The 23,636-nt window shown below is 40.1% G+C and overlaps 1 protein-coding gene across 1 annotated transcript in view; it reads left to right on the top strand.

Moving 5' to 3' along the window:
• The window catches only part of LOC117511792 (NEDD4-like E3 ubiquitin-protein ligase WWP1), a 143,598-nt gene that overhangs the window by 11,215 nt on the left and 108,747 nt on the right, over positions 1 to 23,636 (top strand). Inside the window, 1 exon segment of the mRNA XM_034171695.1 lies at positions 12,393 to 12,449. The gene's annotated coding sequence lies outside the window, so the exon portion shown is untranslated.

The following is a 23,636-nucleotide window of genomic DNA, read 5'->3' on the forward strand; positions in this document are numbered from 1 at the left end:
ATTACAGTAATCAAGTCTGGAGCTGAAGAAGACATAAATGGCCGTCTGAATATCACTTCTACTGAGGGAAGACTTTACTTTAGGCAGAAGTAGCTGGAAAACTTGCTTTGGCAATGTTTCTGTGTAGGCTCTCAGTTGTCCAGGTGGTTTCCATAGTAGAGAAGCTTGAATCTTCGACTGGACTGGGTTGCTTGACGCGAGGACGTTTCGCTTCAAATCGCAGAAGCTTCTTCAGCTAAAATTCTTGCTCTGGTGGTCTGACTTCTGTCTTGACTCTTGTAGAGAAGAATAATCAAGAAGTCACAAAAGCTGGAGTTTTAAACCTAACCAGACCCCTCCTACCGAGAGGCAGACTGCTATAGGCTAGTGACTAAACAATAGCTCTAATTAGCACCTGTTGTGCTCTAGTTAGCACCCTCCTAATGACAGGGCAGCTGTCCCTCTCCTGATGGCTTCCTTGACAACTCTGCTGATGACATGAATGACTCATTACCATGAACAAAAGACTGAAACTGCTTTAACCTGAGTACCCCATTGTAAACAGGGGATAAAGCGTGTCTCAGACCCCCTTCCCGGTTAAGGCTGGGTTTCAAACGTTTCACAAAGAATGCCTCCTTGACCCCTCTCTCAAACCATTTCTTCTCTCTGGCTAATATTTTAACTTCCTAGGAAGTTAAAATATGACAGCTGCCCTGTCATTAGGAGGGTGCTAACTAGAGCACAATAGGTGCTAATTAGAGCTATTGTTTAGTCACTAGCCTATAGCAGTCTGCCTCTCGGTAGGAGGGGTCTGGTTAGGTTTAAAACTCCAGCTTTTGTGACTTCTTCATTATTCTTCTCTACAAGAGTCAAGACAGAAGTCAGACCACCAGAGCAAGAATTTTAGCTGAGGAAGCTTCTGCAATTTGAAGCGAAACGTCCTCGCATCAAGCAACCCAGTCCAGTCGAAGATTCAAGCTTCTCTACTTTGCTTTGGCAACAGAGTTTATCTGTTGATCAAACCTCAGACAGCTATTAAATGCATACTAACCCCAAGAGCCATAATCATTTTCATATTTATGGCTTCCTGAACTTGACCTGATTTTAAAGCTTGAACCCCAAACAAACCCAGTAATGCCTGAGCTTTGACATTAGTTATGCAGTTATGCAGAAAAGTTAAATGAAGTAATCTTATTTTTATATAGCTCATCAATTAAGTAGTGCAGAACCCTGATCCAGAGTAATACTGATTTAAACATTTTAGTTGTTGAAAATATTTTTATTTTTGTTATTATTACAAGTAGGAGTAGTATTCTACAACCCCATTTCCAGTGAAGTTGGGATGTTGTGTGAAATGTAAATAAAAACAATACATTGATTTGCAAATCCTCTTCAACCTATATTCAATTCAATACACCACAAAGACAAGATATTTAATGTTCAAACTGACAGAGTTATTTGTGCAAATATTTGCTCATTTTGAAATGGATGCCTGCAACACGTTTCAAATTAGCTGGGACAGGGGCAACAACAGACTTGGAAACTTGATGAATACTCAAAGAACACCTGATTGGAACATTCCACAGGTGAACAAGTTAATTGGAAACAGGTGAGTGTCATGATTGGGTATAAAAGGAGCATCCCCAAAAGGTCAGCCATTCACAAGCAAAGATGGGTTGAGGATCACCACTTTGTGAACAACTGCGTGGAAAAATACTCCAGCAGTTTAAGAACAATGTTTCTCAACATTAAATTGCAAGGAATTTAGGGATTCCATCATCTACAGTCCATAATATAATCAGAAGTTACAGAATCTGGAGAACTTTCTACACGTAAGCGGCACGGTCAAAAACCAACATTGAATGCCCGTGACCTTCAATCCCTCAGGCGGCATTGCATTAAAAACTGACATTGTGTAAAGGATCTTACTGCATGGGCTAAGGAACACTTCAGAAAACCATTGTCAGTTAATACAGTTCGTCGCAACATCTACAATTGCAGGTTAAAACTCTACCACACAAAGCGAAAGCATACATCAACAACATCCAGAAATGCCGCTGCCTTCTCTGGGCCCGAGCTCATTTGAAATGGACAGACGCAAAGTGGGAAAAGTGTGCTGTGGTCTGAGTCCACATTTCACATTGTTTTTGGAAATAATGGATGTCGTGTCCTCTGGACAAAAGAGGAAAAAGACCATCCAGATTGTTACCAGTGCAGAGTCCAAAAGTCACCATCTTTGATGGTATGGGGGTGTGTTAGTGCCCATGTCATAGTCAACTTACACATCTGAGATGGTATCATCAATGTTGAAAGGTACATCCAGGTTTTGGAGCAACACATGCTGCCATCCAAGCAACATCTTTTTCAGGGACGTCCCTGCTTATTTTAGCAAGACGATGCTAAGCCACATTCTGCATGTGTTACAACAGTGTGGCTTTGTAGTAAAAGAGTACGGGTACTAGACTGGCCTGCCTGCTGTCCAGATCTGTTGCCCATTGAACATGTGTGGCGCATTATGAAGCGCAAAATACGACAACTGAGACCCCAGACTGTTTAACAGCTGAAATCATACATTAAGCAAGAATGGGAAAGAATTTCACCTACAAAGCTTCAGTTCCCAAAGGCCTATTGAGTGTTGTTAGAAGGAAAGGTGATGTAACACAGTGGTAAACATACCACTGTCCCAGCTTTTTTGAAACATGCTGCAGGCATCCACTTCAAAATGAGCAAATATTTGCACAAAAACCAACAAGTCTATCAGTTTGAACATTAAATATTTTGTCTTTGTGGTGTATTGAATTGAATATAAGTTGAAGAGGATTTGCAAATCACTGTATTCTGTTTTATTTACATTTTACACAATGTCCCAACTTCATTGGAATTGGGGTTGTAGAAAAAACTTGGTTGGATGTGAACCTTGGACCTTCTTTTTATGAGGCAGCTGTGCTCACCACTAAGCCATTATGCCGCTGCAATAACATACCAATTAAAAGTTATTTCAGAGGTGAGAGACAACAGAATCATTGGGAGAGATGCTTGCAGCATCTTTATTGAAACACATTTTCTGATGTTTCAATAGGGTCTGGGATCCAGGTTAAGCACAGAACACTGTTTGGCAGGAGAGGACAATACCAACACCAGAATCTCCATATGCAGGTACAGTAAAAGCACAGTCCTGAATTTGATTAATCCGAATTTTCCAGTCACATGAAAATGCAAGCATTGGTTCTGTTTAACCTTTCCATACAAACACTCCCACGGCTGTGTTTCACTTTGCGGTTAAAGGACAGTGTTCTTTGGGTTATACACATTTTCCTTCTTTCTCCAAAAATAAGTAAAATCTCTATGGCCAGAGAGTAAACTGAGGCAATTTCTGTCACCATAAAACACATTGTCCCAACTTCATTGGAATTGGGGTTATTATAGTCAGGATTGAGGGAAAGATGAATGCAGCAATATACACAGACATCCTGGATTTAAACCTGATCCAGAGTGCTCTTGAGCTCAGACTGGGGCGACTGTTCATCTTTCAGCAGACTCTAAGCACACAGCCAAGATAGCAAAGGAATGGCTTCAGGACAACTCTTTACATTAATCCTGTGTGATGCTGGCAGATAGGGTGGATCTTAGAGAGCCATGTCCATAAACTAGAACAACTTCTCAGTTAGATGTTACGGGTACTCAAGACGAGGTTAGTGTTGGGCTGGCTAGCATGCCCATTAGCATTAGCCTAGAAACGCCAGCTGTGGATGACTGTTTTCAGACCATGGTTAGCCGGAGAAAGTCACGTAGGGCTTGGTGGCCCGGGTGCAGTGCCCCGATCACACTCTCCACTGTCAACTGGTTTTCTCCCTTGGATATCCCTGTTGTTTGTCCTTTAAGCCCATGGGTGACATCCACTCCTATCTCCAGGCCGAAACACCCGGCTTTAGTGATAAGGTATTCTATCACCTGCAAAGTCAGGTTGCAGACGCCGGCTGACATTAAATGTATTCCTGGAGCAAGAGCTCCCGACATTGCCTCTCATCTTAGGGTGCTGATGCTGCAGAAGCGTAGGCAAACAAAGGAACATGATCCTAGATACAGCCACATAGTCATTCACGCCGGCGACAATGATGTCAGAATGAAACACTCTGAGGTCACAAAAATGGATGGCCTCCACCTTATTGGGGAAGGTGCTGGCATCATGTCTGCGAACATAGATAGAGCTCTACAGGAAGGGTAACATGAGGACATTACACCAGGCCACGGAGCAGGTGATTAGAGACCTTGCAAGGCTTATGACAAATGTGGATGTGGAATCCATTAGCTTAGTGGTGAAGTTAGTGTGGAAAATCAACTATGGTGATGGTGCAGTTTATGTGGCAGGGAGAGAAATTTGTCCAGTTGAGACTGTGGCCTGTTTCCGCAGATGTGTCTATAAAAATCATAGAGGGATATACTCACACTCTCGCGAGCGCCACTAGCTTAGCTTAATGGGAAGCTAAAAGTGGACGATCTCGTTATGGCCGAACTGTCCAGTTTCTGGGTATTCTGTGTTAGTTCGCGCCCGTGGCTGATGTGCTTGATGAATTCCTGCGCAAGAAGCAGTTCCCAGATAATTGTGATATATTCCTGTAAGGAATATTTTGAAACATGAGGAACCACGACACATTCCACCTGCTGTCATGAGGGACGCACGTTTGGTTGCACAGGCGTGCATGACCGGTAACAGTTTCGTGCAGGCGCACAAGCGTGCCCAAAACCATTGAGTAGCTGGAACGTGTTGCACCACATTGCGCCTCTGCTGTGGAGATAAAATAAAATAAAAACCACACACCATAAAAAACACTGCATTTTATTGAATTCCTCTTATCGAGTGGCCAATAACAGTATGACCCGTCTGTTCCAATGTAGATGACCCATGGTCATCTACAAAATTTACAAAAGCTGTGATTAATAGATGGAAACTTTACCCCTGAGCTACAATCGCTGTCTTATAACAGGAGCGTGAAATGCTTAACATCAACAAAGAGATAAATGTATTTTTTCAAAAAAGAGAAATTAGGCGATGTATGGACACACTTGTCAGGCCGGGGCCCGCAGCCTGCCCAGGTGCGCTGTGTGTGGCTGCTGCAGCCTGGTGCAAAGGCGAAAGGTGTTTTATGTATTTCCATGTGAGGACAGCGGGCAGGGACATGTGCCTCATGGAGAAAAGTTGTAAGTTCACATCCTTCAAAACACGGTATGTGTTCCCCAGCTGGGACGTCCAGGAGCAGAGATCTCAGCAGCAGCTGCTGTTGGCAGACACACACCCCTGTCCGTTCAGCCAGCGCCCAGACAAACGTGTCACTCTCTGTTTCTGTGTTATGCTGCCATCCATTTTAGTTATTTGATATGTAATTGCGTATGTAGGTATTGCCGTAATTATTCATATACCTGTCCTGGCGGCGGTCTCTGTGTTTTTAATGTGACACGTCGTGTGCACTGAGCCCATCATTTCCAGCTGTCATTGTGCTGCCATCAGCTGACAGGCGGTTCCCAGTGCTGTGTGTGCTCAGACGTGGCTGTCCGGCCCCCATCTGATCATGTCTATACATACATATCCACATTTTATGCCAGTGTGCATTTTATGCCAGGGGATGCAAAACACATGTACGCCACAAGTGTTTCTGGGGGGGGTGGCGCGACGCGCGATCAGTGGTGGGTACAGTTCCGCTAATCCACTAACCACAAACCAACATTAGCTTATCAAAGCTAATGTTTTCATTAGCTTTTCAGATAACTATGAAAACCATCAACAGACTATTTTTTGATAAATTTAGGTCAGATAATTTTTACACCGCTAATGGATTTTTTCAGGAATGGTGAATAAAGCTTAACAGTTAACATTTGTGAAGTCTAAAATTACAGATTTTAGTGCCTGCCTGCTACATGTTTTGTAGCAGTCAGACAGCTATGAGAGGTATAGCTCAATCCTCTGTAGACAGAGAAGGGCTGGCTCCAGGAGAGAAAGGAAGCGTGAGAGAGGGAAAAAAAGGATCATTTCTCTTTACACCATACAGAGTCACTGGCATATCTCCCATATCATCAACAGGCATACAGTTTTGACTTATGCTTAAAATTTTTAAACAAATTAATTCTGGATGTAATTTAAATTAATGTCACATTTTATAAAGTGAAAATATCAGCTGTATGTTTTAGTTTTAAAGCAATGCATTAATTTTGAAGGTTTTAGCACTAGACACATGCCCGCTGTGCATTACTGGTAAATTAGTTTCCCTGACATGAGTAGTTGGCTGCTCGGTATAACATACACGACTTAATGACACGTGTCATGTGGTGGGTTTTACAAATAAATGTGGATTTTTAAATGTAATTTTTTTCATTTGTAAAGTAAAAGGTAATTTGAAACTGGAAATTCTTTTTGCCAAGTGAATTCAGCACTTGTAGCGAATGTGTTGCTATTCATACTGCTATGAACACTCTCATCTACTGGCCAGTAGATGGCAGTCCTATTGAGATCTCTCACAATCCTTTGCGCGCCAGAGTTGCTGTGGTTGAAACAGCATAGAGAATCCACATGATGACAGTTGTAAATGAACATTGTCATTATACAACCAAAATGTACATTTTTATACTTTTCATCATGTTAATAAGAGGCTGCATGCATGATACCCTGAAAACTTGCAACAACTCTCTGGCATGCAAAGGATTATGGGATATCTCAATAGGGTGAATAATGCCATGAACACTACCATCTACTGACTGGGTAGTAACCATAAAGACTTGCTAAAACAAATATTCCAAATACTCTGTGTCAGTGTGGCCTTCAACTATTCAGAGGGTTCGGATAATATCGTTCGGGAGCGATATTAAAACCAAATTAGCAGCAGCGGGACTGGCATCTTGTCCGTACCAACACGAAGCTGGACAATGGAAAAATGATGCCACACAATGGCCAGATATTCAGTGAATATCCTGATATTTATTCCTACCTCATAGACACACCAGGTATTTTTGTGTTTTATATAATTTATGTCGTATGCATTGTGAATTGCTGCTCTTTGCCAGGACACCGCGGTGAACTAACCTTGGTCGCCAGGAGTGGCCAGTTGCTGATTATTTGCCCCAAAGTAACGCATGATTGATGTGACACATAATCCTTTTGGTGTTTCATGATGGATTTTAATATTTATACCTTTCTCGCTTTGTTGGTACAACCCACTGCCTTGCATTGCTGAGGCATTAAAAAACAAAACAGCGGTGACATTGAAAAAACTTGCATCGATTTACATTGTCCTCTATGGAGTGTTTACACACCAGTCTGTGTTGCTAAGTACGTTGCTAAGAGCTCACAGGTAGAGTTCCCGGATGTGCGACCGAGTCAGTATATTACTCTGGAACAAAGAGGACAAATAGTGTTGTAAAGGACAATCGCAGGACGTTAAAGAGCAAACTTCACTTCCCCCCAGAATGACATGAACAGGAAGCGATCACAGCTCACAGCAACTCCCACTGAAAATAACGGAGAAAGAAACAACCTGGCTTCTGGTATGTTTACTTAAAACAAAGACAATAACAACGTCTATAAACCCAGAGAATATATTGACGAGAGTTTTAGGCACAATATCGTTTTCCTGTATATCCGTTTTTTCCTGTATATTCGTTTTGTGAATTGTTATGTAATTTATGTCTGTAGCATGGCCCAAGCAGAGGGTCACCCCTTTGAGTCTGGTCTGCTTGAGGTTTCTTCCTCAGAGGGAGTTTTTCGTTACCACTGTTGCTCTGGGGGTTAGTAAGGTTAAACCTTACTTGTGTGAAGCGCCTTGAGGCAACTCTGTTGTGATTTGGCGCTATATAAATGAAAATAAATTGAAATTGACAATATACAAAGAGTTTTATTTTGTGATGTTAGCCCTCTGGGGCTGACGCCTTCATATACGATGGCTGAGACCAAGTTTTACTAAATTATAAATAACTTTTTAATGATATGAGATAGTAACTTTTCAGCCAAAAAAAAAGTAACTCTGCGGACTTTCGAGCCAGCCATCCACCATCTTTGTACTCCTCATAGAAGCTGTGTGATGACAGAATCTCTGTTTGACTCCTCCTTGGCTGCACACTGAGCTGGCTTTTCATAGCATTTCACAGCCTCCGGACAGCGAAGCGGCTAAATTTTTAGCACACATTTTCAGCAACAATTCAGTTCATTTTTTGGAAAATCCGTGCTCGATGAACAGACAATTTGAATTTGAGAGCCGGGCAGAAATTTGCCACTAATGATAATAATATGTAGTTAATATGAAATTCATAATGTGAAGTTAATAATCTGAAGTTCAAGGACAGTTTGATCTCATCCAGATTTATTTATTTTTTTGGCATGATGAACAGTTAAGGGAAAAAAAGGAAAGGTTGTACCTTAGCCCTCTGAGCTGCTATTACCCCACTTGACAGAGAAGGGCCCGTCCCGATGTTTAGCCACTGCTGGGCCTGGTGGCTAAACCAGCCTGGTCCAACGTTTGACGACTGCGCCAATCACTGCGATGGCAGCTGGCCACCGTTGAAGCTAGGGCCTAGATGGAACCCGGTCCCAGCCCAGACTAAACCATGTAGTCGTCATAAATGTTGTCAAATCATTATCAGTAGACTGTTACAATACAGCCCCATAATTATCTGTGGTGGTGCTGGGCAGTCTCTGCTTATTAGGGGTGTCACAGATCACGAAAGCCACAGTTTGTATCACATATGGTTTTAAGTCACAGATCGGCTCGTTTTTCAGATCAACAAAAACTAACTTTCTTTCCACTTCTAAAAATATCTTGAGTAATGAAAACAAGAAACTTTTCCCCATGTCCCGAATAAAAACAATGTGTTTTACACAGTATTTTCAAATAAAGTCGTCGTCTTAAATTGCAGTATTAAATTGCAGCATGAACAGTATTGTGATTTGAAAAATAAAATAAGTTTAAAAAAAGAAACCGATGTCTATAAACCAAAGTTTATAACTTCAAACTCTTTTTCAAAATGATGAGAATGTTTACATTGTTTAGTGAGAGAGTAAACATACTGATTTTATTCATAATCCTTTAGGGATAAATACATTCACTCTGCCCACAGATCTGAATTCATTCAGATCATTGGTCCTGCCAAGCAGACACTCGGAAAGAGTCGTGAATACTTATTTTCCAGCGCTGTGGAGTTTCAGCCACCTCAGCATAACGTGCTTTGAACACAGCGCTTTGTTAACCCACCACAAGACTGTACACAAAAGAGATGACGGACATGTCGTCCGCAACTCCTTTAATTCTTGATATTGTTTCTGTGGTTGGACTGCACCGAGACTATTGACTAAAGTTTCTCCTGGAGGCTGTTCTTTTTTTTTTTTTTAAATGCTTTGTTAGCATGCTTTGCATTTCAGTTGCGTTGAAATTAATGCAGTTATCACTTTAACAAGTCACGATGACACAAAGTCAGACTTATATAAACTTTGCAGTTAATCCACAGTTGTCATGCATGCTGAAACATTGGTGGGGGTGGGTGGGTCGTACAGATCACGGATATGAACTCTTACACCACTACTGCTTACTTTGAAAATTATAATGTCTGATTTAAAACATTGACTATAAATTGTCTCGTGGACAATAAAATCAGTGGGTCATACTCGATACATACTTAGGGGGTTGTGCTGTGCTTATGTTATTTTCCTCAATTTAAAATATATAAGCAATAAACTACTATCATGTGTTCACATAACTCCATTGACATCACAGTGTTGGATCCACATCGTTTTGTCAGTCAGCAATCGGCACAGTTATCGCATACAGTTGTCCATGTGCCCAATCCTTGTCTGGGTTGTGATTGAAAAGGGTTTTTGTCTTCCGCAGGTGAAGGTGAAGACCTTTCCATTTGTGGTTAGTATACTCAACTACAAATTATAATGAAGCTTAGTGACAAGGTCGAGAAGAGAAACAAATTATATTCGAGCAGGCTAACTTCACAAACTGCTAGTATATGAAGCAGACTAGGAGGGAAGCTTTGAAGACTCTGATACCAACTGTGAAGGAGTTACCATAAAAACTTCTGACTGGAGAAACTGGGCATTGGGCAGGTTTTGTCTGTTATTTCACTCCTGATAATTTCATGGTCTGACATTACCCCTCTGCCATCTGGCAAAGGCCAACTGCATCTGAAATTTTCATGTCACCTTTTTAACAAAGTCTTTCTGTTTGACAGATCAGATATATTTACCTGTAAATCTGCAGGGTTCTCAGCAGGAATTTTTTCTCAGCGTAATGGGAAGGAAACACCCGGGGATGCTTAAGCCCCCCCCCCCCCCCCCCCCCCCGAGCATTTGCATTATGGGCTTATAAAGGGCCTTCTTTGTTGGTCTAAATAAATATACCAAAATCTAATGTCCAGACAGAAGAAGAGAACATTTCTGTGTTTCAAAATGTGAGGAAAGTGTTTCCAAAAATGATACCAGTTTGAAGTTGAAGCTGCAGAGGAGACCTTCATCTGGTTAAATGTGCTGAAAGTCCAGCTCACTTGTCATCTCTGCAATCTCACACCTGCTGTTGCACTTCTAAATAAAGGCTCTTCAAACAGCAACTATTTTATTTAAAAAAAACCTTTTCCTTATTTTTACATTAAATGAAGGAATCAAACATCATGGTTTTGATTTACAGCCAAACATCAAAGATTTCTAAAGAATCTTAGTTTCTTTTTTTGTTGTAATTAAAATAGTTTTAAGTAAAAGTTATTTAATGTAAGAAAAAACACAAGGATTTTCTTGAATAAACTGCTGTGTATAAATTAGCAGTTCTGATGTCCCTGACACACGTCTACACTGTTATGTGTTTTGGCCTGATGCCTTGTTTCTTTTAGCTTTTAAAGTAAGGCTGTAACAACGATTTAAAAAAAAAAACTATGGCTTTACTTCACACAATTTGGTGCTCAGTATTGCAGGTAATAGTGTTTCAGAGCATTATCAATCTAAAAATCTAGCAGAGGAAGCTGGCCCCAGTTTCCCCTATCCTGCAGCAGCTATAAGAGAACTTTCCCCCCAGCGTTTGGTGCTGGGCACACTGCAGGAGTCAGAACTTTAGTGGCTGTATGAGAACTTTTCCCTCAAGAACTTTTTCCATATGCGCAATAATCCACACCAGAGAACCTTTGTGTGCTGTCCCATGGAAAATGCATGTCATGAGGAATGGAAAAAAACTGCGATGTGAAACTGGACGATTTCTTTTCTTACCCGCAATAAAAGACGAAAGTCCGGTAACGAATCAGCAGAAAAGTGAGTTACGATTGACATCTTTAAATGGGTTGACTGAGGTTGGTGGAAAAAAAAAAAAAAAGATAATTTCTTTAGGTTGATTTTGTACCCGCTGTGGGTCCACAATCAGTAATGATCATTTCTGATCATCAGAAATGATCATTTTCCTGTTCCATGTCCTTGGAAACAATGTAACGGCCCTACTGCAGCGTAATTTTTTCATGCAGCAGCATAATGGGCCATTACACTGTTATAATGCTGGTGAGAACCCTGATCTGTAAATTGGATTTGTGGACACAGTGAGCTTTGTCACACATGACTTTGAACTTCTGTGATAACACATGTGATAGTTATTCAGTTATTGCTAATTTGCACTGCTAAAGATTAGCGTGTGAATTTGCATCCAGATAATCAAAAAGTTAATGATTTAGACATTAAAACAAACAATAGTATTTAAAATTTAAGTTTTCATAAAAAAAAAAATGCTAAGAGTTATGGTCCTTGATTAACAAATCTAGACTCTGTCAGTTTCATGAGTGGGTGCCTGAATTCTGAAATCAACTCCTCTGACAATTTTAGTAGGACTTTTGGGAAACTCTTTACAATTCTTTGTTATAGGTTGGTATGTATATTGTAATATTGTATAAGATTTACATGTTTTGGCAGAGTTATGGCCCTTGAATAACAAACCTAGACACTGCCTCTTACATGTGTTGGTGTCTGCATTTTGATATCATCTATCACATACCTTGAAATGTGATCCGAATGTAGCAAGTGCTTATACCAAAGCAGAGCCTTATTTTTATTTTGGGGGGGGGGGGGGGGGGGGGATCCAATAGCTACTGAAGCTGTGTTCAGTTTCCATTCAGATTACCTGTCTGTTGCTTTGGACAAGACACTTAATCTGGCTTGCCTCAATCCACCCAGCAATAACTGGGTACCAGCAATTTCTCCTTTGTCCGCTAGTTTGCTTCAATCATGTTATGTGTGTGAAGGGGCCCTAAATGAAGAATTATTTATATATTCATTTGGCAGTGCAGTAAAACATTGTTTGGGGGGGATATTCTTTCCATTCATACTTAAGGGACTGTTACCAGTTCAACGAAACCTTGCCTTAAAAATGTGGTAGTATTTTATTTTTTTGTCTCTCTTAAAGACTAACCATGGGACACGGAGTGGGTTGAGCTAGAGGGTCTAACAACAGACACCAGTCGTGAGTAAAAAATGTTTTATTTATATATGTGGTGTGTGTATGTATGTGTGCAATAGACATTTTTTTTTTTTTTTGTGAACAAATACAGACTTTTTGCTTTTGTATAATTGTTCCTTGAACAGAAACCTTGAAATTTGGTTTGGTGGTCAATTATTAATTTTTGTTGATAATGGTGATAAACGTTGGACATGAAAACACAGTTCCAACAGCCAAATCATAGCAAAACAGTAGTTGCAGTTGTTAAAATGCATATCAAAGTGCATGACCATTTTCTACTGCAAAGTGTTATTTGAGCTGCTGGGGGTGAAGGAGGGGAAAAAAAGAGGGTGAGTGGAGCCATCAAGTGGCACAAAAAGTGTCTGTGAAAATGAACTCTTTGTTCAAGCTGAGGAAAGTGTTAAGAAGGGTTATCAAACAGGGTTATAGCTACATTGATACTTTTACAGTAGGATTATGATGTAATCTATAGACCTCCTTTTATGGATGTATGTAAAAAAAAAAAATGATTGTAAGTAATGACATAGCATCTCCATTGTATGAACAGTGATTATCAGCTGACGAGACCTGCTGCATTGAAGTCATCAAGCATTCTGCAAGGAGATAAATGCACACATCCCATCCAAACCTTTCACAGTAAAATTGCTCATTTACAGTTCTGCTGCTACCACAGTAGTAATTCAGTTTAATTCATTTTATTTATATAGCACCAAATCATAACAGCGCTACCTCAAGGTGCCTCACGTGAGTTAGAGATAAGTAATTTAGCTCTAATTTATAACATTAGTAATATTTGTGGAGCACTTTCTACCCATATATACGAAGCTCTTGTCAAAATGAAATGTAATATGTAATAATAATGTGAGTGGACTTGGTGTATCAGGTAGAGGATGGCATCCTACACACCAACACCTGCTTGATATGCAAACTGCAGACAGTCCTGGGCATGTTGCACCTGGGGTTTGAGGACATTAAGGAAGAGCCACTCCAGTGTCTTCATCAGGTGTGACGTGAGTGCCACTGGTCGGAAGTCATTCAGCTCGCTGTGCTGGTTCTTCTTCTTAGGAACTGGAACGATGCGTGAAGTCTTCCAGAGGGTGGGCACTCTTCCTAGCTACAAGCTAAGGTTAAAGATGATATACAGTTGTATGCAAAGGTTTGGGCACCCCTGATGATTTCCATGATTTTCCTTTATAAATCATTGGTTGTTTGGATCAGCAATTTCAATCAAAAATATCATATAGCAGACAAACACAGCAATATTTGAGAAGTGAAATAAAGTTTTTAGGATTTGGGCAATTCCGTAGTGTCGGACGTACATTTTGTTCTCTTTGAAGGTAAAATAATTATTGAACAGTATGACAAATGGGTAATTTTCTTGGAACAGGTAATGTAACTCTGCCAGATGTAATAAATTATCAACAGAATATCTGCCCTATTTCTGAGTGATTTGAAAAATATGCACAAAATAACTTGGTGTCGGACGTACTCGGAGGAAAGCAGTTTTTAACACATGTTGGACAGTTATCAAATCCTCTGTGATGTGTGAAGGCATTTACTGAAAATGTGTATGTATAATCTTGGTCATTAGTGGCTATATGGAAGTGTCAACCATTGCTGTTCTTAATTGCAATGAAAGCCCAGACAGAATAATTTGTACACATTTTTGGTGTCGGACGTACATGTCTGAAGTTGTTTACCAGAATGCAGGCAATTGGGCAATAAAATCAATCTGAAACCTTGTCAAAAGTATTTGCAACACTTTATTCAGAAAATTTACAAAATTACATAATGTTGGACAATGAATTTTACATCCTTAGAGATACTCATTCTCAGTAATTATATCCTAATTGGGGAAAAAACTACTAATGATGTAACCTTTAGTGACTTCTTTCATGAAGTTAGGCTTGGTGTCGGACGTACATGGTGTCAGATGTGCTCTGAAATTGCACGTCCGACCCCCTTGTAATTCAGTTCCCTATAATGACAGAATTGAAACAAACAATGGAATATGTTAAGGATATCATTTGTATTTTTCAGATGATGTATGGAAATTTTTACATGTATGACTGGAGTACAGAGCCAATTTTGTAGACATTTCAGTGTCGGATGTACATGGTTAAAGTGACCAAATGTAAAATGTCTGGCCACAGAAATCAACATAAGCAACCCTTTGTATTTGTTCACCCTTAGATTTCTACAATATTGTAGTACACATCAAGTGTGAACTTAATAGATTTATCAAATTTTAACATATAAAAAAATATGTAACAACACTTGATGTTGTTATCACTAAAGTTTGCTGTAGCCAGCAAGGCATTCATTATTCTACCAGCAGCATTATTATTGTATGGGTTTTCAGTAAAGGAATTTTCTTTAACTTAATACTTTTGGCAAAAAAAACAAAACAAAAAAAAAAAACCCTACACATCTTTTGTGGCTATAGATCTATTTTGAAATTTTGGCCATTAAGTTTATGTCTGCACGGAATTGCCCCTTTACAGAAAGTGTGCAATAATTATTTAAACAAAATTAGCAGGTGCATAAATTTCGGCACCCTTGTCATTTTATTGATTTGAATACATTTAGCACTAATTATTGGAACACAAAATTGGTTTGGTAAGCTCATTGACCCTTGACCTCCTTACACAGGTGACTCCAATCATGAGAAAGGGTATTTAAGGTGGCCATTTGCAAATGTTCCCCTCTTTGCATCTCTTCTAATGAGTGGCAACATGGGAGCCTCTAAACAACTCTCAAATGACCTGAAAACAAAGATTGTTCAACTTCATGGTTTAGAGGAAGGATACAAAAAGCTATGTCAGAGATTTCAGATGTCACTTTCCAATGTGAGGAACATAGTGAGGAAATGGAAGACTGCAGGCACAGTACTAGTTAAGGCCCAAAGTGGCAGGCCAAGAAAAATCTCAGATAAGCTGAAGCAAAGGATGATGAGAACAGTAATAGTCAACCCACAGACCTGCTCCAAAGACCTACAACATGATCTTGCTGCAGATAGTGTCTCTGTGCATCGTTCAACTATGCAGCACACTTTGCACAAGGAGATGCTGTAATGCAGAGGAAGACTTTTCTGCGTACACGCGACAGTCGCTTGAGGTGTGCTAAAGCACATTTGGATAAGCCAGGTTTATTTTGGAATAAGGTGCTGTGGACTGATGAAACAAAAATTGAGTTATTTGGCATAACAAGGGGTGGTATGCATGGCTGAAAAAGAACACAGCATTCCAAGAAAAACACTTGCTACCTACAGTAAAATTTGGAGGTGGTTCCATCATGCTGTGTGGCCAGTGCAGGTACTGGGAATCTTTTTAAAGTTGAGGGTCACATAGATTCCAGTCAATATGAGCAGATTCTTGAAAACAATGTTCATGAATAAGTGACAAAGTTGAAGTTGTGCCGGGGCTGGATCTTTCAACAAGACGACGACCATAAACACTGTTCAAAATCCACTAAGGCATTCATGCAAAGAATGCAACATTCTAAACGGCCATCTCAGTCCCCAGACCTGAATATTATTGAAAATCTGTGGTGTGATTTTAAGTGGGCTGTCCATGCTCAGAAACCAACAAACCTGATTTTTTTTTTTTTTTTTTTTAAAGAAGAATGGTCCAAAATACCTTCAACCAGAATCCAGACTCTCATTGGAAAATATAGGAAGCGTTTCGAGGCTGTTACTTATGAAAAAGGATCTACTAAATATTGATGTATTTTTTTTCTGTTGGGGTGCCCAAATTTATGCACCTGCCTAATTTTGTTTAAATAATTATTGCACACTTTCTGTAAATTCTAGAAACTTCATTTCACTTCTCAAATGTCAGTGTTTGTCTGCTATATGATATATTTAACTGAAATTGATGATCCAAACAACCAATGATTTATAAAGGAAAGTCATGGAAATCATCAGGTGTGCCCAAACCTATGCATACAACTGAATGTAATTGCATTCTGCTGTAAGCAGGTGCTTTTAATTTGACAGAGACGGTGGCAGAAGACATAAAGCATTAAAGCATTACACATTTCACTCATGGTACCAACATGGCACTTAAGTCACTTATGGGAACAGCAACATAACACTTAACTAAACTGAATAAACCAATTTAACAACAAAAACACATTAAATCAACAACATGACCCACAATAACAATGAAAACCTCCAAAACTGACCTCCCATGGTGCATTGCAGCACAATTCCCATTGTTTACTGGTTAGCTGTAATTTCTCCAAAAATATTTGTCCTATCAACTTTCCGTTTTCATAGCATTTATCCTTGATCCAAAATACATAAGCATGCCAAACAGCAAATGTCATCTCTCCTCTGTTTTTGCGTGATCAAAGCCATACACACATGCATGCACACAGAGGCCACTTGGCTATAATAATATTGATTATTTGACCTCGTATCATCTAGAACCTCATTGTTTTTAATCTACACAGCCATGAATGACAAATTTATTTGACTATTGAATATCAGTTCAAGTAACTTTACTTGAATATTGTTCGATTTACCATGCATTTCTGTGCCAAACTTGCAGTGGTGACTGGCACCAAGGGGGAGTTCACTGGGACCCTTAGGTTGAACGCATACGTGTGCAAACTCACACACACTCAGTCAGCCTTATATATTAGATCACGACCTCCTCCCTGGAGCCCTTATTTTTGCAGTTCACATGGTACTGACGTCAGGTAGCAAGCAGCACACTTTATTTACTATGCAGTAGTGGTTGGCTAGGGTGCACTTTAATTACAATCTGAACAGGCTAGTGCATGCCGCGTGCGAGTTAAGGAGCGCGTTTTTTCAATTAAAATGTACCTCCCGTGTACGGCATGCCAGAGCATTGCATGACATGATATGACATGGTATCATCTTTTATCATCAGTCACTTGAGTCTCATGAATGCTCTATGAAAATTAATGACAACATACACACAAAATTCTTCTCTATTAGCCATGCGTAGAATGTGTAACGCAGTTAAGCCTTATTCCCACAGTATAATAATCCATGAATAATGAGCCAAGCATAGATGTGTGAGCAATTACTCAAAGAATGATCCACGTTTTAAGCTACCACATATCCGTTACTAAGGCGCCTCTATGTGCCTCTCTGTACTTCACATATGCTATGTATCAACCTCTAGTGAGCCATGACCGACCTGTCATTTGAGTCCCGTCCAGCCTCGAATGGCTCGTGTCGCCACATGTGAGCCATGTCAAGCCACATATGATCCATGTAGCGCCATATAATGCGACATTGGTGCACGTTTCGGCATGGGTTTTGTCCCAGCCTCCAGCTCTACCACACTTGGTCCCTTTAAAGTGTTGGTTTTTATTTGACAGCATCCATTCAAGATGTTGTCACATTTTTTAAACGCAGTCTAAAAAAGATGCTCCTGTGCAGTACGGCCAGTGTGCGCCGTGTGTCAGGCTGCTGTTCACCCGTGTTCCAGAGTCATTAAATGCAGCAGTCCACCCAGCTCTCTGTGACACCCCCCCCCCCCCAAAAAAGAAAAGCACCACAATGAGGTGGCTGCTGTGGATCCCCCCCCCAAAAAACACAACACAGTCGCCTCAGCGCTTCTTCTTGCTTCTTGCTGCTTTAATTTCTTCGGCGGCTTACAGCCATTTTGACACCGTGATCCAACTTCTTTGAACTAAATCGCTCTTTTGCAAGCTCACGTTATACGTAAATGCTCATCTTGAGCATGAGTCATTGCGTCAGTGCACACAGAGTGCGCCTCATCTGATCCACTATAACAAGTTGTTAAATCTGTCATAAACATACTTTTACAGCTGCTTATACAAAAGGAATGAACATGCAACTGTTTTAGCAAGTTTGAGCCAACTTTTAACTTTGTGTTTGTGTCTGCAAAATCACTGTTTTGCGAGCTCGCGTTCTGTGTAAATGCTCATCTTGAGTGTGAGTAATTGCATCAGTGCGCAAACAGGAGTGAGGAGCTCATCTGATCCATTATAACAAGATGTTAAATCTATCATAAACATACTTTTACAGCTGCTTATAAAGAAGGGATGATCATGCAACTGTTTTACCAGGTATTCCAATATAAACATTAGAAATAATGACCTTTTAAGCTGTTCCAAATATGTTCTCCACCTCAGCGCATGAGGGAGAGAGAGGAAAAAAGGGTCCAGATGAAACAGTCCTCTGTGATTCCAGATGCGATTAGAGGTGTTTTCAACTGTCAAACTGTGACAGAAAATGATTAGTCCACTACAAAATAAGTATTTTATATACAGTGTCCAGTGCACAAAGCAGGTGGGATTGTCACGACGAAGTGCATGAAAGGGCGGAGGCAAAATAGGCTGTTTTCTCCTCGTAGCCACAAGGTGCTCAGATAATGGGCTTTTAACAGCCTCGTCCTCACTACAAACATGCCTCTAAAATCCTCGTTTGTCCTCATAGTACCTCACACAAACTGCTCCATGCTGTTGTTGCTAAATTTTGAACTTCTTGAAATTAACACCACACTCGGAGATGAGCTTTGTTAGCTGAATATTCTGCCTCTAAGAGCCTGGAACCGTATCAAAAAAACATGCTACGTGGCTCATTATTCATTCTTCATTAGTCGGTGGGACCAAGGCTTTTGTGTGTGTGTGTGTATATATATATATATATATATATATACATACGAGGTCTATTAGAAAAGAAACCGACCGTTTTATTTTTTTAAAAACTATATGGATTTGATTCATATGTTTTTACGTCAGCCAAGCTTGAACCTTCGTGCGCATGCGTGAGTTTTTCCATGCCTGTCAGTGATGTCATGCGCCTGTGAGCACGCCTTGTGGGAGGAGTGGTCCAGCCCCCTCGTCGGATTTTCATTGTCTGAGAAGTTGCTGAGAGACTGGCGCTGTGCTTCATCAAACTTTTTTCAAAAACTGTGAGGCACATCCGAGTGGATGCCATTCAACAAATTAAGCTGGTTTTTGGTGAAAATTTTAAAGGCTGATGAGAGATTTTGGATTGTTTCTATCGCTGTAAGGACTTCCCACAGAGCGGGACATCGCGCAGTGCTCCGAGGCGACGTCGTCATCCTGTTTCCAGCTGAAAACCTCCAAATGTAAGCCTCTGTTGACCCAGGACGTCGTGAGAGAACAGAGAACTTTCAGAAGAGGTCGGAATCAGCAGTTTATCTGGACATTCCACTGTTAAAGGAGATTTTTTTTAATGAAAGACGTGCGGACGGATTGGCGTGTCGGCTCGCAGCCGGCGCGATGCGCCAGCCACAGGAAAAACACCTCCGTGTTGATAACCATTTGTAAAATCCAGGCGGCTTTTGGTGGCTTTCAGTTGAGTATCTGAGAAAGTGTTTAACAGCAGGGCATGTTCCAAATTGTTCTTAGGGCTTCCAACAGAGGTGTTTTTCCTGTAGCGGGCACGCGGCGCTGGCTGCGAGCCGACGCGCCAATTCGTCCGCACGTCTTTCATTAAAAAAAATCTCCTTTAAAAGTCTTAAAAGTAGAGAGGGTGTCTGTCTCCCTGATCTGAATTGGGAGCTGGTTCCACAGGAGAGGAGCCTGAAAGCTGAAGGCTCTGCCTCCCATTCTACTCTTACAAACCCTAGGAACTACAAGTAAGCCTGCAGTCTGAGAGCGAAGCGCTCTATTGGGGTGATATGGTACTAAGAGGTCCCTAAGATAAGATGGGACGTGATTATTCAAAACCTTATAAGCAAGAAGAAGAATTTTAAATTCTATTCTAGAATTAACAGGAGGCCAATATGGGTGAGATATGCTCTCTCCTTCTAGTCCCTGCTAGCACTCTAGCTGCAGCATTTTGAATTAACTGAAGGCTTTTCAGGGAACTTTTAGGACAACCTGATAATAATGAATTACAGTAGTCCAGCCTAGAGGAAATAAATGCATGAATTAGTTTTTCAGCATCACTCTGAGAGAAGACCTTTCTAATTTTAGAGATATTGCGCAAATGCAAAAAAGCAGTCCTACATATTTGTTTAATATGCACATTGAATTACATATCCTGATCAAAATGACTCCAAGATTTCTCACAGTATTACTAGAGGTCAGGGTAATGCCAAGTACAATAACTTCAGATTTATCTGAGTTTAAAAGCAGGAAATTAGAGGTCATCCATGTCTTTATGTCTGTAAGACAATCCTGCAGTTTAGCTAATTGGTGTGTGTCCTCTGGCTTCATGGATAGATAAAGCTGGGTATCATCTGCGTAACAATGAAAATTTAAGCAATGCCGTCTAATAATACTTCCTAAGGGAAACATGTATAAAGTGAATAAAATTGGTCCTAGCACAGAACCTTGTGGAACTCCATAATTAACCTTAGTCTGTGAAGAAGATTCCCCATTTACATGAACAAATTGTAATCTATTAGATAAATATGATTCAAACCACCGCAGCGCAGTGCCTTTAATACCTATGGCATGCTCTAATCTCTGTAATAAAATTTTATGGTCAACAGTATCAAAAGCAGCACTGAGGTCTAACAGAACAAGCACAGAGATGAGTCCACTGTCTGAGGCCATAAGCTCATTTGTAACCTTCACTAATGCTGTTTCTGTACTATGATGAATTCTAAAACCTGACTGAAACTCTTCAAATAGACCATTCCTCTGCAGATGATCAGTTAGCTGTTTTACAACTACCCTTTCAAGAATTTTTGAGAGAAAAAAAAGGTTGGAGATTGGCCTATAATTAGCTAAGATAGCTGGGTCAAGTGATGGCTTTTTAAGTAATGGTTTAATCATTGCTACCTTAAAAGCCTGTGGTACATAGCCAACTAATAAAGATAGAATGATCATATTTAAGATCGAAGCATTAATTAATGGTAGGGCTTCCTTGAGCACCCTGGTAGGAATGGGGTCTAATAGACATGTTGATGGTTTGGAGGACGTAACTAATGAAAATAACTCAGACAGAACAATTGGAGAGAAAGAGTCTAACCAAATACTGGCATCACTGAAAGCAGCCAAAGATAACGATACGTCTTTGGGATGGTTATGAGTAATTTTTTTCTCTAATAGTTAAAATTTTATTAGCAAAGAAAGTCATGAAGTCATTACTAGTTAAAGTTAAAGGAATACTCGGCTCAATAGAGCTCTGACTCTTTGTCAGCCTGGCTACAGTGCTGTAAAGAAACCTGGGGTTGTTCTTATTTTCTTCAATTAGTGATGAGTAGTAAGATGTCCTAGCTTTACGGAGGGCTTTTTTTATAGAGCAACAGACTCTTTTTCCAGGCTAAGTGAAGATCTTCTAAATTAGTGAGACGCCATTTCCTCTCCAACTTAGGGGTTATCTGCTTTAAGCTGTGAGTTTGTGAGTTATACCACGGAGTCAGACACTTCTGATTTAAAGCGCTCTTTTTCAGAGGAGCTACAGCATCCAAAGTTGTCTTCAATGAGGATGTAAAACTATTGACGAGATACTCTATCTCACTTACAGAGTTTAGGTAGCTACTCTGCACTGTGTTGGTATATGGCATTAGAGAACATAAAGAAGGAATCATATCCTTAAACGTAGTTACAGCGCTTTCTGAAAGACTTCTAGTGTAATGAAACTTATTCCCCACTGCTGGGTAGTCCATCAGGGTAAATGTAAATGTTATTAAGAAATGATCAGACAGAAGGGAGTTTTCAGGGAATACTGTTAAGTCTTCAATTTCCATACCATAAGTCAGAACAAGATCTAAGATATGATTAAAGTGGTGGGTGGACTCATTTACATTTTGAGCAAAGCCACTTGAGTCTAATAATAGATTAAATGCAGTGTTGAGGCTGTCATTCTCAGCATGTGTGTGGATGTTAAAATCGCCCACTATAATTATCTTATCTGAGCTAAGCACTAAGTCAGACAAAAGGTCTGAAAATTCACAGAGAAACTCACAGTAACGACCAGGTGGACGATAGATAATAACAAATAAAACTGTTTTTGGGACTTCCAATTTGGATGGACAAGACTAAGAGTCAAGCTTTCAAATGAATTAAAGCTCTGTCTGGGTTTTTGATTAATTAATAAGCTGGAATGGAAGATTGCTGCTAATCTTCCGCCTTGGCCCATGCTACGAGCATTCTGGCAGTTAGTGTGACTCGGGGGTGTTGACTCATTTAAACTAACAAATTCATCCTGCTGTAACCAGGTTTCTGTAAGGCAGAATAAATCAATATGTTGATCAATTATTATATCATTTACTAACAGGGACTTAGAAGAGAGAGACCTAATGTTTAATAGACCACATTTAACTGCTTTAGTCTGTGGTGCAGTTGAAGGTGCTATATTATTTTTTTCTTTTTGAATTTTATGGAAGTGATACAATACCGCAGTGAGAGCCAACCACCAGTAGAGGCAAAAAGACACACAGGGTCAATGGTCAATATGTGTATATATGTCTGTGTGTGTGTAAATGTGTGTCTGTGTGTGTGTGTGTAAATGTGTGTCTGTGTGTCTGTGTGTGTAAATGTGTGTAAATGTGTGTCTGTGTGTCTGTGGTGTATGTGTCTGGTGTCTGTGTGTGTAAATGTGTGTAAATGTGTGTGTCTGTGTGTCTGTGTGTGTAAATGTGTGTCTGTGTGTCTGTGTGTGTAAATGTGTGTCTGTGTGTGTAAATGTGTGTCTGTGTGTGTAAATGTGTGTCTGTGTGTCTGTGTGTGTAAATGTGTGTCTGTGTGTCTGTGTGTGTGTGTGTAAATGTGTGTCTGTGTGTAAATGTGTGTCTGTGTGTGCGTAAATGTGTGTGTGTAAATGTATGTGTAAATGTGTGTCTGTGTGTGTGTAAATGTATGTGTAAATGTGTGTCTGTGTGTGTGTAAATGTATGTGTAAATGTGTGTCTGTGTGTGTGTAAATGTGTGTGTGTAAATGTATGTGTAAATGTGTGTCTGTGTGTGTGTGTGTGTGTGTAAATGTATGTGTAAATGTGTGTGTGTGTGTGTGTGTGTGTGTGTAAATGTATGTGTAAATGTGTGTGTGTGTGTGTAAATGTGTGTGTGTGTGTGTGTGTGTGTGTAAATGTGTGTGTGTGTGTGTGTAAATGTATGTGTAATGTGTGTGTGTGTGTGTAAATGTGTGTGTGTGTGTGTGTGTGTGTAAATGTGTGTGTGTGTGTGTGTAAATGTATGTGTAAATGTGTGTGTGTGTGTGTGTGTGTAAATGTATGTGGAAATGTGTGTGTGTGTGTGTGTGTGT

The sequence above is a fragment of the Thalassophryne amazonica genome, chromosome 1, assembly GCF_902500255.1.
Source record: "Thalassophryne amazonica chromosome 1, fThaAma1.1, whole genome shotgun sequence".
Classification (NCBI taxonomy): Eukaryota; Metazoa; Chordata; class Actinopteri; order Batrachoidiformes; family Batrachoididae; genus Thalassophryne; species Thalassophryne amazonica.